Here is a 12,996-nt window from a genome sequence, read left to right on the forward strand (position 1 = left end):
CATGAAGATACGGGCTAGAAATTGTCTTCAGCAACCCATGCCTTTCGCGACTAACTGGATCAGGTGGTCAGGTTCGGTGACTTGGTTGACACATGTCATCGGTTCCCAATTGCGTAGACTGATGCTCATGCTGTTGATCACTGAATTGTTTGGCCCAGACTCGATTGTTTACAGACCGCCGTCATATAGCTGGAATATTGCTGAGTGCGGCGTTCAACAACAAACAAACAAATCATAAAGATGCATGGAAGAGAAAATAATATGGTTCAGCGACTGTGACACAAACACATTAACCCCTCCATCCAAACTCTCAGGGCAACTGTGTAAAGGGGCGGGTTGACCTGAATCCCTCTGTGGTTTTATCCCTCATGCATTAAGCAGACATGTATATCACATGTCACTCCACCGGAGGAGGATATTACACAACCGTACCAGACACCGCACACACACACAATATTCATGTTCATTCTTCACGTATAAACCAGTTCTGTGTTTCTCCATGATCCATTATTCATAGTTTTAAAGTCTGCTTGTACATCAAAGTAGATCGTGCAATGTCATGGCTTCCATAATGTAATGGACATGAGTTTGCATGTGTGTTCAAAGTACGAGATGCTGTTTACTGCCATTTACGTTTGGGGTATTTATTTACACGACCTGCTTGTAATTGATTTAGTAATCAGTAATTAAGGTGGCATACACGAGCAGCCATAGTAACGGCACGGCTAGTCGCACAAGCTCAGAAACAACGATATGCATAAAGTTGAAAACAAATGAATTTTTGCATAACACTTATATGACGATAAATTGACTGGATATAGACTGCGAGAGACGAGAAGGGATGAGACTGAAAGGGTGTATGTTTTATTAAATATACGTTGAGGTCTGTAAGAGATGCAATACACACAGCGCTGAATCAACAGGAAGATCGTCTTTAACGGTGCATTTAGTACACACATATTTCGTGGAAGAATAATTTAAACAATGTTTACAATGTCAGATCTGTAGAGCTGATTCGTGCAGCGTCACATCATACCCCGACGACGAGTACATTTGCTCATGCTATCACCCACGGGCTTCCTATGCCAGATCCACTTCCGGGTTAGAGTAGGTCCCTAGTTCCCACTACTGCTGTACGAAGTGGCTAAACCAAGAATGTGGTCAAGCTTGACTTTCTTGACCGAGCGACATCGTACCACGATGGTGGAACTTTTCGTTAGTCGTGAATACAATCACCAGTATGTCCCGTCCACTCGTAACACACATTGAATGAATCAAATGTCCACAAATGAGCGTATACGAAATGCTAGGAACTGACTGGTTATATTTGTCCACTGATAATAAATTAAAGCAGCAAAACTGGAATTGATCTGAAACATTTTACTCCAAAACTGTCCTTACATGTTGATTTGTATGATTTGTCAAATGAAAACAAAGGTCCAAATCAATATGTTTTTTTATACTGGTCAAAGATGTTTACTTATAACTAAGACTTATAGGAGTGGCAGTGCAAAACTCGGAAAAGAGAGTGAGAGAGTGAAGTAAGTTAAGTTTTACGGCGCTTTTAGCAGTATTCCAGCAATATGACGACAGAGGACACCTACAATGGATTTCATACATTGTATCCATGTGGGGAATCGAACCCAGACTTCGTCGAGCGAACGCTTTAACCGCTAAGCTGCCCCACAGCGCCATCAGTAAAAAGAAAAGAAATGGAGATAAGACCTTTAGACTGCATGAGTATGTGTAAGTTGAAGTCGATGGTAGAAGACGTGTATTTAGTAACTAGGAACAGTCGTTTAACACCTGCAATATTATAGAATCACAACTATGCAGGCTGCCACGGCAATAACTTAGTGGTTTTGTGTCATAGAATGAATTTATGTGACAATTTGACACAAACAAACGGAGTCTTAGAAATAGAAAGGTGATAAACAGCAGTCTTTACATTTTGTACTTTTGTAGAGAAAATGTTTGGCGTTCCAAATGTTACATGGCATACATTTCTTGACGTGGTAGTCTACTAGTCTGTCATGCAGACCGTGAAACAAATATACCCAATGCAACCCATGCAAATCTAGAATGTGTGTCAGGTATAGATTACCACAGTTTTAGGAAATAGAAAGTCTCTGGGGTTTTTTTGTATTGTATTTCATTTTAATGTAAAACTTTTTTCTGTAAAGTATGTTCATTTCTGAGACGAGCTGTTAGTCTATTGAAAATTGACTAGTGGTATGCCTACAACAATTCGTTCAGAATTACCTCCCTTATTTGTTCAGTGTCATGACAGAAAATGTCATCTGCAAGAAAATAAGGAAAACGAAGTGATTTAGGTGATTATAACTCTTTTATAATTGAATACCTCTTGGTGTGTGTAAACCCAATGTAACATTACATATTACTCTGAGTCGTGTTTGGCGAATGCTATAGTGTGTGGGCACTGGCATTATGAAATCAAAGGGTGCAACTCACTGCAACACACGATTCCGATTTCTGACTGGGAAACCGCGAGTGAATTCAGTGCGTATTCCTTCTTCAGCACAGTGGATGGAATGGAAGTGTTTCCTTAAGCAAATAACTAATAAAATATACATATAAGTTTAAAGGTGAACCTGTGTAATCTTCTTTAACGCGAGTGACATCTAAGTATCCATTGCCGATCTGTTAGGTTGTTGTTGTGAATAAATTATACAAGTAACTCTTTCCTCATGGTTTTAACACATCAATATTGTGCTCTTCCTTGATATGCCTAGCAAAGTTATATGTGTCATCTTAAGGGTCATGGTTAACCATAGTTCCTGTGGCAGCAGTGCTTGTATTTTAAGTTGGTAAGGAATGTGCTTGTGGAAACGTGCTTGGTATCTGTATCTCTGTATGATACATGTTGAATCAAATACCAGACATTACCTACAGCTAGCGCCATGCAGAAAGCTTACAGTCGCATGAGTTTCTTGGCATCCTCACTATCTACAGGACTCACATTTTGTTAAGCCTACACTAACCCCTGGATTCTGTTAATCATGGAATTGCAAATTACTTGATTTCCATTTGCCATTTACATCGGCTATGCTAATTGTAACATTCTAATCAGAATGCAAATTACAGTCCAAGTAAACTTAGGCTCAGTATTATTCGTTACACTACTATACTGAGTCTAACAAAACCTTGTGGAAGGTCATGTCAGGTAACCTTTTCAGGTGACCAATCAGAACACAGCTTACCAAAGTTGACATTCACACATACCTTTTGAACTTTGACCTCAAAAAAGTTTTGTACCCGAACGATTCCGAATGCAATTTTCCGTTAGATCGCTTCCGAGTGATGCACATGGAGTACGCCACAACCGTGAGTAAACAGTCGCTGAAATTAGCGTTTTGTCAGTATTCAAGGATGTCAGCTTGCAGAAATATTAGCTAATGATAACCATGTCAACAGAAACCCAAACGCATATATTCTGCAGGTCACATATCTGTGTTTTATGCGGGTTTTCATTTGTTGTGAGATCAGTGTTGGCGACCGGGGAAGAGTAAATCAATTTTGTAAGTCCCGTCGAACCCTAAATAGTAGCCGTTGTCTGATTGGTTAAATCCATTCTGTCGTCTCACGTTTGATTGGACGTTCATAGGTCGCTCAAAGGTTACCTGACGCGACCTTCCACAAGGTTTTGTTAGACTCAGTATAGCAGTGTAACAAATAATACTGAGCCTAAGTTTACTTAGACTGAATGCAAGTTACAAACCAAACTCAATGTTATGTTGGCAATGCCAGTAACGTGGAATCCAGTCACCCTGACTATTGTTGAGTTGTTTGAGTTGAAATTCAATAATGAAAGTCCGGGCTGACAAGCAAAAGATCCTTGATGGAAAGGATGCCTTCATGTTACTTGAAACTGTTGATAGAACAGGACCTAGATTTTTTAAGCTCTCTTAGTGTTAAGATGGTTGTAAGTGCCATACATTAACATACAACTATCTTAGCTCTAAGAGAGCTTAAAAAATCTAGGTTCTGGTTTCTAGGTAATATGATTTTTTTCCCTTACCCTTCTTCTTTTATTTGTTGATGACATGTTAATGTAAATCACTTTTTTTTTATCACAACAACAGGAATAGGTCCAGGGGTTAATGTACAGTTACAGAAATGTGAGCCCTGGAAATACAAAGGGTGGCTTGTGTGTTGATATGGCTGTCTCCAAGACATTGTTACAATAACTGTCCATCAGTTTACACAAACATCCATTTCTGTTCTATATCATGGATCCCATCCTCATGACCACTGTGTAATAGTCTTTCAAGAGTTAATCTCTGAATGGCACCATGGGCAGCTGAAACATGGGCAAGAGGTGGTCTTGGTTGATTTGACTCTGAAGATACTCTATCTTGATGCTCACCAACTTACAGAGTCACCTTCTGATCAGATACCAATCATAGAGTGTAAAGGTGTCAAACTGTCAGTTTTCTATAAGTATAGTGGTCTCAGGGGAACCAGTTGCCTGCTTTGCCACTGGCAGTCTACATTTACAAGCCTATATCATCAGTTGAGTCAGATGGTGAAAGAACGTAAGAGTTGGTTGTACCAGATTTCTTAAAGGTTTCTCCCTTGGAAATTGTCGTTCCATCATCCTAAACTATCCCCAAATGTTACTGATGCTTGCAGGCTGACCTTCATGCTGTTAATGCTGGGTAGCCTAGTGGTTAAAGTGTTTGCTCATCACACCAAAGACCCGGGTTCGATTTTGACGTAGAATAAAATGAAGAAAGAAAATCTTGCCTTCTAGGGAACATTAATTCTGTCCAAAAACTAGTGGATTGGGTAAGGATGGGAACAGAAGAGCCTTGGCCCTTACTTTAGTTTTAGCTCAAGAGTTGAGTGTATTCTTCTCTTCTTTTGCTTTGTAATTGACATCCTTTAATAGCATTTTGAATTAAGGCAACCCAAAAGAAATGAAAAGTAGGAAGTAATAATCTTAACTGAACAATAATCTCGGCTGAAGACAAAGTTGCCTGTTTACCATCATGAACTATCTATACAGGAGGTCAAACTGAAAGATACCATATTATATGACTAGATATACTTATTACTGAAGTAGTCAGATGTAATGTACTGAACTGGAAGAACAACTAGTATCTTTCACCTATCTTTCATCTTTCACAAATGTAAAGCAAGAGATAGCAAAATTTCTGGCCACTGCCCTTGGTATCATTAGGTATTTTTCCATGTTAGGTCCTTTTGTTCTGAATAAAAAATGTTTTACAAGTTCAAACCTGTTCTCCATGAAATACAAGTCCTTTTTGAGCCAGCTGTTATATTCTCAATGTGGGATATTTTTTCTGCACTAATATGTCTGAGAAAATCTGTGTGAATCCCTGCTTTACAACTTTTATGGGTTGTATTCCTTCAGAGTGTGAGAGCTGTTACCCTGTCCCTATGGTGATGTCATAAGTTGAGCCCTAATATGGGTAATTTCTCTAGTTCTAATGTTAATTATTGAGTGATGCATATTTCCTTTCTTGGCATGAAGTAGTCCATCTGATGGTAAAATGCCACCTATACTTGGTCCAGAGTATGTAAACATATTTAATTAGTCACATTAAGCCATCTAAGTTTTTTCTTGTTCTTAATGCTTCTTTTTAATTATCAACTGAGTAGGAACAGATTTTTTATTTTACTCTATATCTTTGGTAGTTACAAATCTCTCTAAAAAAAAATAGGGTGGTGGGGTAGCCTTGTGGTTAAAGTGTTTGTTCGTCATGCTGAAGACCTGGGTTCAATTCCACACATGGGTACAATGTGTGAAGCCCATTTCTGGTGTCCCCTGCCATGATATTGCTGGAATATTGCTAAAAGCAGCGTAAAACTCTACTCACTCATTCATTCTGAAGAATCTACGACTGTATGTGAAACTGTTTGCATTCCTGGAATATTATAACATACCTTTATTGCATTGGTTGGAGATTAGGGCTGCAATGGTTCACTATTAGCTTCGATTCGGTTCGATGTTCGATTCATACCTTTCGATTCAAGGATTATTTTCGATTCGATTATCAAATCTAAGAAATTTTGCATAAATATATGAAAATTTGATCCAAACTGTAATCAACCACTGTGTAAATGATTACACAACACTTTTTAACTTCAACACATTTATTAAACACTTAAGTAGTGAGTCTGTAGCCCCTCAACATCAAAACAAGCTTCAAGTAACTGAAAGAACTTTTGCAATTGCAAGAAAATGTTCATTGTTGATTGTTCAGACAGTTCAACTTCACTGCTGGACCAGATCAGCAGGGATGATAATGTTTTTGGACAGAAATACCAACATGTTGACATTATCACTACTCAAAGAAGCCCTCTGGGCAGTAACAACATCCCCTGCTGTTGAGAAAACTCTCTCACTGGCAACACTTGTGGCAGGTGTGCTGAGGCATTGTTTGGCATACTTGGATAGCAAAGGATGCTTCCCTTCTCTGACCCTCCACCAACTCAAGGGATCAGAGTCAAGATTGGCAACTTCATCCTCTTTATACATTTGAAGTTCCAGTTCTGTTCTCTCATAGACACTCTTACCTTCCTCCACATGGGTGACAAACACATCCCCCAAAGAGATCTGATAGAGCACAACTTTCTTCTACTTCTCTTTTATTTTGGAAGGTGGTTCCTGCAGAACATCATCATCAGCAGCTTGGTCATCTGCTGCAGCAGTAGATGTTGATGGAGTTGGTTCTGTGGGAATGCTGGGGAGTCTGGGTTCAGTACCATCAGTGGGCTTAGCTGGCTCAGTCTTCACCTTAACCTAAAGCACATAAACTTATTTTAACTGATTGTGTTTTGTTAATTTATCACATTATATACATTTTCATGATATGACAGCCACAGATAGATTTAGACTTTTTAAGTGGAAGGATTCAATCAACTGCACAGAAATTGACAGAATGGAATAGTTTAACTTTAACTTATCATTTGTGGACTACTGGGCTATTGCCTATTTGTTAAAGTTTTATTTCATTTAATTTTATATTTATATTTATATTTCATTTTATATTTATATCCATATTTCATTTTATATTTATATTTTATATTTATAAAATATTTATATTTTATTTATATTTTATTGTATGTATTGCTTTAAATGCTTTTAATAAATGTTTGATGTAGAATATTTACTGACAGCTTTCTGTCCAATTGAGTGATAGACCTCATGCCTCTGTGCTTCTGTAAGGTAAGGCAGAGCCTTAAATCTAAGGGTCAAGGGCTGACGCGATGTAGCAGAACTTCAACACATCCTCCTTGCAATATCTAAAAAACAAACATTGGGACAATGTTTTAATAATAAGTTACATAATGTGATAATATGATATTATTCAATATTCATATGAAATATTTCAAATAATGTCAGTTCAATGTTGAACAAAGAAATTATACATGAAACTACCATTACAATAAATTCAGTAAATTTGTCAAATATTTCAAATCTCAAAAACCAAATTCAATCATTGCTAAATGATGATGAATTATAGACAGTTTCGAGTTTTGTCACATTTAGTAATTTGAAAAATTCATACCTTGGCTGAAGGTCATTTGCTGATAGTTGATTTTAATTCTGACACCAGGTCACTGTCTTCTGGTTTGACTTGCAATTGTTTGAGCAGCATCTCCTTCAGGGGATGTATATGGAGAAACTGTAGGGTTTTCTGGCTGCACATCAAAGTGGTGACTGTTTTCAATGGTTTCAGAACCTGGATAATTTTCTCTATTTTTGTAATGTCATCATCATTCAGAGTCACAAGATCTTTGACATTCCTTCTAATGTCTATGAGGGTGGCAAAGACAGCAGCTTGCTGTTCCAAATATCTTTGTAACATATCGCGATGCGTTGAGTTCCATCGCTGTGGGAACATCACCTATAAGTTTTAGAGTTTTCAAGTCAAGTTTTTGCTGCATTACAGTAAGTTTGCTTGTTGCAGATGTGCTCTTGTGAAAAAGTTTACCACCCTTCTCACTCTCCCAAAAGTCTCTCTACTTGGTTGACTTTCAGCCCGGCTGAGTGGCCAGATTAATTGTATAGGCGAAGCAGCCAATGTGTGGTTCCAAACCAGCTTCTTTGACAGCTTTAACAATATTACTAGCGTTGTCTGTGGTGATAGCAGGACCTCGCCCATTTCTTGAAAGCTCCCATGCATCAATAGTCAATGACAAACTTTCAGCTAAGTTTTCTGCCGTGTGGGATTCACTGAATTTCTTAGTTTTTCTAGAGTGTAATTTTGGATTGTCCAATCTCTGTCAATAAAATGCGCCCGTTACTGCAACATAGTTTTTAAATTAGCCCTTGGCGTCCATGCATCAGTTGTAATGGATAGTGTTTCAGCTTCTTTCAGGTGTTTTTAACTCTCGCGACTCGTTTCTCATTATTGCTGGCAGTACTGTATGCGATCTTGCGAGGTAATGTCAATATCTGGGCTCAAAGCACGGTAATCTTAATCTTAATTAATTTATAGAGCAAAACTGTAATTAAAATTACACAATGCTAGGATATATTTCTTTGGGTTAAATAATGAGTATTCTGTATTATATTTTACTGATGACTGCGTCAGAATTAGATCCTGTTATATTATTGTGCATGTTTGAACTTGATGAAGCGAGGAAACATGTGCACAGCTGATTGCTATTTTCGGTTACAATAACTGTCCATCAGTTTACACAAACATCCATTTGTGTTCTATATCATGGATCCCATCGTCATGACCACTGTGTAATAGTCTTTCAAGAGTTAATCACTGAATGGCACCATGGGCAGCTGAACCATGGGCAAGAGGTGGTCTTGGTCGATTTGACTCTAAAGATACTCATCTTGATGCTCACCAACTTACAGAGTCACCTTCTGATCAGATACCAATCATAGAGTGTAAAGGTGTCAACCTGTCAGTTTTCTATAACTATAGTGGGCTCAGGGGAACCAGTTGCCTGCTTTGCCACTGGCAGTCTACATTTACATGCCTATATCATTAGTTGAGTCAGATGGTGAAATGGGAATATCGGTTTGTTCTGGACCGTAAGAGTTGGTTGTACCTGAGGTTCAAAGATTTCTTAAAGGTTTCTCCCTTGGAAATTGTCATTCCATCATCCTAAACTATCCCACAATGTTACTGATGCTTGCAGGCTGACCTTCATGCTGTTAACGTGGGGAAGCCTAGTGGTTAAAGTGTTTGCTCGTCACGCCAAAGACTTGGGTTCGATTTTGACGTAGAATATAATGAAGAAAGAAAAGCTTGCCTTCTAGGGAACATTAATTCTGTCCAAAAACTAGTGGATTGGGTAAGGATGGGAACAGAAGAGCCTTGGCCCTTACTTTAGTTTTAGCTCAAGAGTTGAGTGTATTCTTCTCTTCTTTTGCTTTGTAATTGACATCCTTTAATAGCATTTTGAATTAAGGCAACCCAAAAGAAATGAAAAGTAGGAAGTAATAATCTTAACTGAACAATAATCTCGGCTGAAGACAAAGTTGCCTGTTTACCATCATGAACTATCTATACAGGAGGTCAAACTGAAAGATACCATATTATATGACTAGATATACTTATTACTGAAGTAGTCAGATGTAATGTACTGAACTGGAAGAACAACTAGTATCTTTCACCTTAACAAATGTAAAGCAAGAGATAGCAAAATTTCTGGCCACTGCCCTTGGTATCATTAGGTATTTTTCCATGTTAGGTCCTTTTTGTTCTGAATAAAAAATGTTTTACAAGTTCAAACCTGTTCTCCATGAAATACAAGTCCTTTTTGAGCCAGCTGTTATATTCTCAATGTGGGATATTTTTTCTGCACTAATATGTCTGAGAAAATCTGTGTGAATCCCTGCTTTACAACTTTTATGGGTTGTATTCCTTCAGAGTGTGCGAGCTGTTACCCTGTCCCTATGGTGATGTCATAAGTTGAGCCCTAATATGGGTAATTTCTCTAGTTCTAATGTTAATTATTGAGTGATGCATATTTCCTTTCTTGGCATGAAGTAGTCCATCTGATGGTAAAATGCCACCGATACTTGGTCCAGAGTATGTAAACATATTTAATTAGTCACATTAAGCCATCTAAGTGTTTTCTTGTTCTTAATGCTTCTTTTTAATTATCAACTGAGTAGGAACAGATATTTTTTTTTACTCTATATCTTTGGTAGTTACAAATCTCTAAAAAAAAATAGGGTGGTGGGGTAGCCTTGTGGTTAAAGTGTTTGTTCGTCATGCTGAAGACCTGGGTTCAATTCCACACATGGGTACAATGTGTGAAGCCCATTTCTGGTGTCCCCTGCCATGATATTGCTGGAATATTGCTAAAAGCAGCGTAAAACTCTACTCACTCATTCATTCTGAAGAATCTACGACTGTATGTGAAACTGTTTGCATTCCTGGAATATTATAACATACCTTTATTGCATTGGTTGGAGATGACATACACATTGTTTCTAGGCTTGCAGTATAAATATGTTCAGTTGAGCAATATACGTCAGCGTCATTTGCTTGATATTATGTAGGATTATAACAATTTTTGCTTTTGTTAAGTGAATGCGTATAAAGCATTTGAAAGAGACACTTTTATCTGGATAGTTTTTTCTGTTTTCTGTAAAAAGTTCAGGTACATGATTGAGTATTGTAACTTTATTTGTGACTTGTTGGTCTTTTTGTTTTGATTATAGGACATGAAATTATTTGCTACAAAGTGAAGGAAACATCTTTATTTTGTTTTCTTATTGTAGTTAACTACTAATGAATTGTTCCAGATGTTTCTAAACTTGTTATTAATCAAATGTCAAGGATCACAAAGATATGGAATGGCCCTTCTCCTTCATAATAAATTACATATAGATAACAAGTGAAATTACATGTTAGATACTGTTTATGTTGAAAGAAGTGTTTTCCTATTGAGTGAAAGAGAGATATCAAATTGTAATTAAAGATCTGATTTGAGACCGAAGTAGGCAGAATATGCTCAGCGGTGATGATAAATATAATATTTAAGGATCATGAGGATTGATGACATTTATGATAATGTTTCTAGATTTTCAGTGTATGTTAGAGGTCGGCAGTTAGATATAAATATCCTAGTATTTACTACACAACTCTTCTATAATTTGTTAATTTACTGGGGAATTGACTCATCATAAGTGTTCTTAACAGGATTGGCAAATCAGCTGATCATGGACAGATGTTTATAAAAAAAAAATAGAATTATAAAAAGAATTAGAAGTAATCATCTTTCTATCAAATATCAATGTGTGATGCCCATTTCTGGTGTCCCCTGCCATCATATTGATGTATTCTGCTAAAAGCAGCATAAGAAACATACTCACTCACTTTCTCTATCTGATGAAATTCTGAACTTTTTATAGGTGCACGTCTGAATTTGCTGACTCAGCATGTGTGTGAAGCTGGTTGATTGCAAACTGAAATAGCCATTGAGAAACTGATAAGGCAGTAGCAGTATGCTGGAAATTGTCAATACTCAGCTGGTCTGACATATCAGTTTCTATTTCCATCCAGGAGCCTTCTTGTTTGACAACTTTCAGTTGTTAATTGAATTTACCAGTAATGTAGGTTAAATGAAGCTAGAAGTCGTGTGATGGTGGATCAATGGTACACCTACATGCAACTGTTCTACCTGTGAGACCATTATGAAGACCAGGAGAATCATGGATGGAATAAACACCTTGACAGACATCCCTTCATCTCATTCAGATAGTCCCATTAGGATTCCAGGTTAGAATTGCCCGACTTCGTTGATCATAGCCTGATGGTGTGGATCACTGGTCTCAATCCACTGGATTCCTGGTTCAGACTTACACACTGATGTCATGTAATAGGTAGGGCTGGGACGATTTGCCGATGCATCGATGCATCGTGATACACTATCGTATAGTCGACTTGTGTATCAATACCAAACGATACTAAACTTTTTTTCAAAACAGTATTATCTTATTCTTAACATGTTTACAGTACTTATTTAGAGAAAAATACACAAGTATGATGGAGTTACTTGTTGTTTATTACAACAGTGTTATTGTTAAACACAAATACCTTGAAATAAATCGTTTTAAATCTTGATACCGTGTTATTCTTTCAAGGTGAATGTATCGTGATACGTATCATATCGCAGGTAAAATATCGCGATATGTATCATATCGTGATATAGTGTATTGTCCCAGCCCTAGTAATTGTAATCTCAACACTTTCTGAAACGATACTTATATTGACTGATACAACTAGGAAATAAGGGTATCACTATCTTGTACCCAACTTCATGTGAGTTTATACAAAAGAAACTGAATATATGTTGCATACATTCAGCATGATGCCTTGATAATTGTAACTGTAAAATGTCAATTCAGTTGGTCTTGGTCCAGTTATATGCATACATTTCATTCATCATGATCAGGGGCGGTGGGGTAGCCTAGTGGATAAAGCGTTCGCTTGTCACGCCGAAGGCCTGGGTTCGATTCCCCACATGGGTACAATTTGTGAAGCCCATTTCCGGTGACCCCCGCCATGATATAGCTGGAATATTGCTAAAAACGGCGTAAAACTAAACTCACTCAGTCAGTCAGTCATCATGATCAATAGACACAGGCCAATCTAATTCTATATCAGCTTCAAACAGAACTAGATATCATGAGACATGTTCTGCATGGTACTTTCTTTATTGGATGTAGGAATCTTTGGAACCTAGCAATACTTTCTTCATTGCAAAACAATTTCCAGTGATAATGGAATCACTGCTGTACTAGCAATATGAAGCTTAGTCATTCACTGGTTGTGCCGATGTCAAAGGCCTTCTAGGACAGTGATGGTCTTACAGTATCTGACTCCTACACTAATCTACGCTGTCAAACTTCTCTATAGAAACAAGCATCCTTCACTCATATTGAACTCATACCTTCATGGATAGCTTTTGCTATTAACCCTTTTTCTGCAAGTACTACTCGTTCCTAAAATTTGTCCGTTTTCAAGG

Source organism: Haliotis rubra, unplaced genomic scaffold (assembly GCF_003918875.1).
Source record: "Haliotis rubra isolate DU_JTF1 unplaced genomic scaffold, ASM391887v1 Scf85, whole genome shotgun sequence".
NCBI classification, from domain to species: Eukaryota; Metazoa; Mollusca; class Gastropoda; order Lepetellida; family Haliotidae; genus Haliotis; species Haliotis rubra.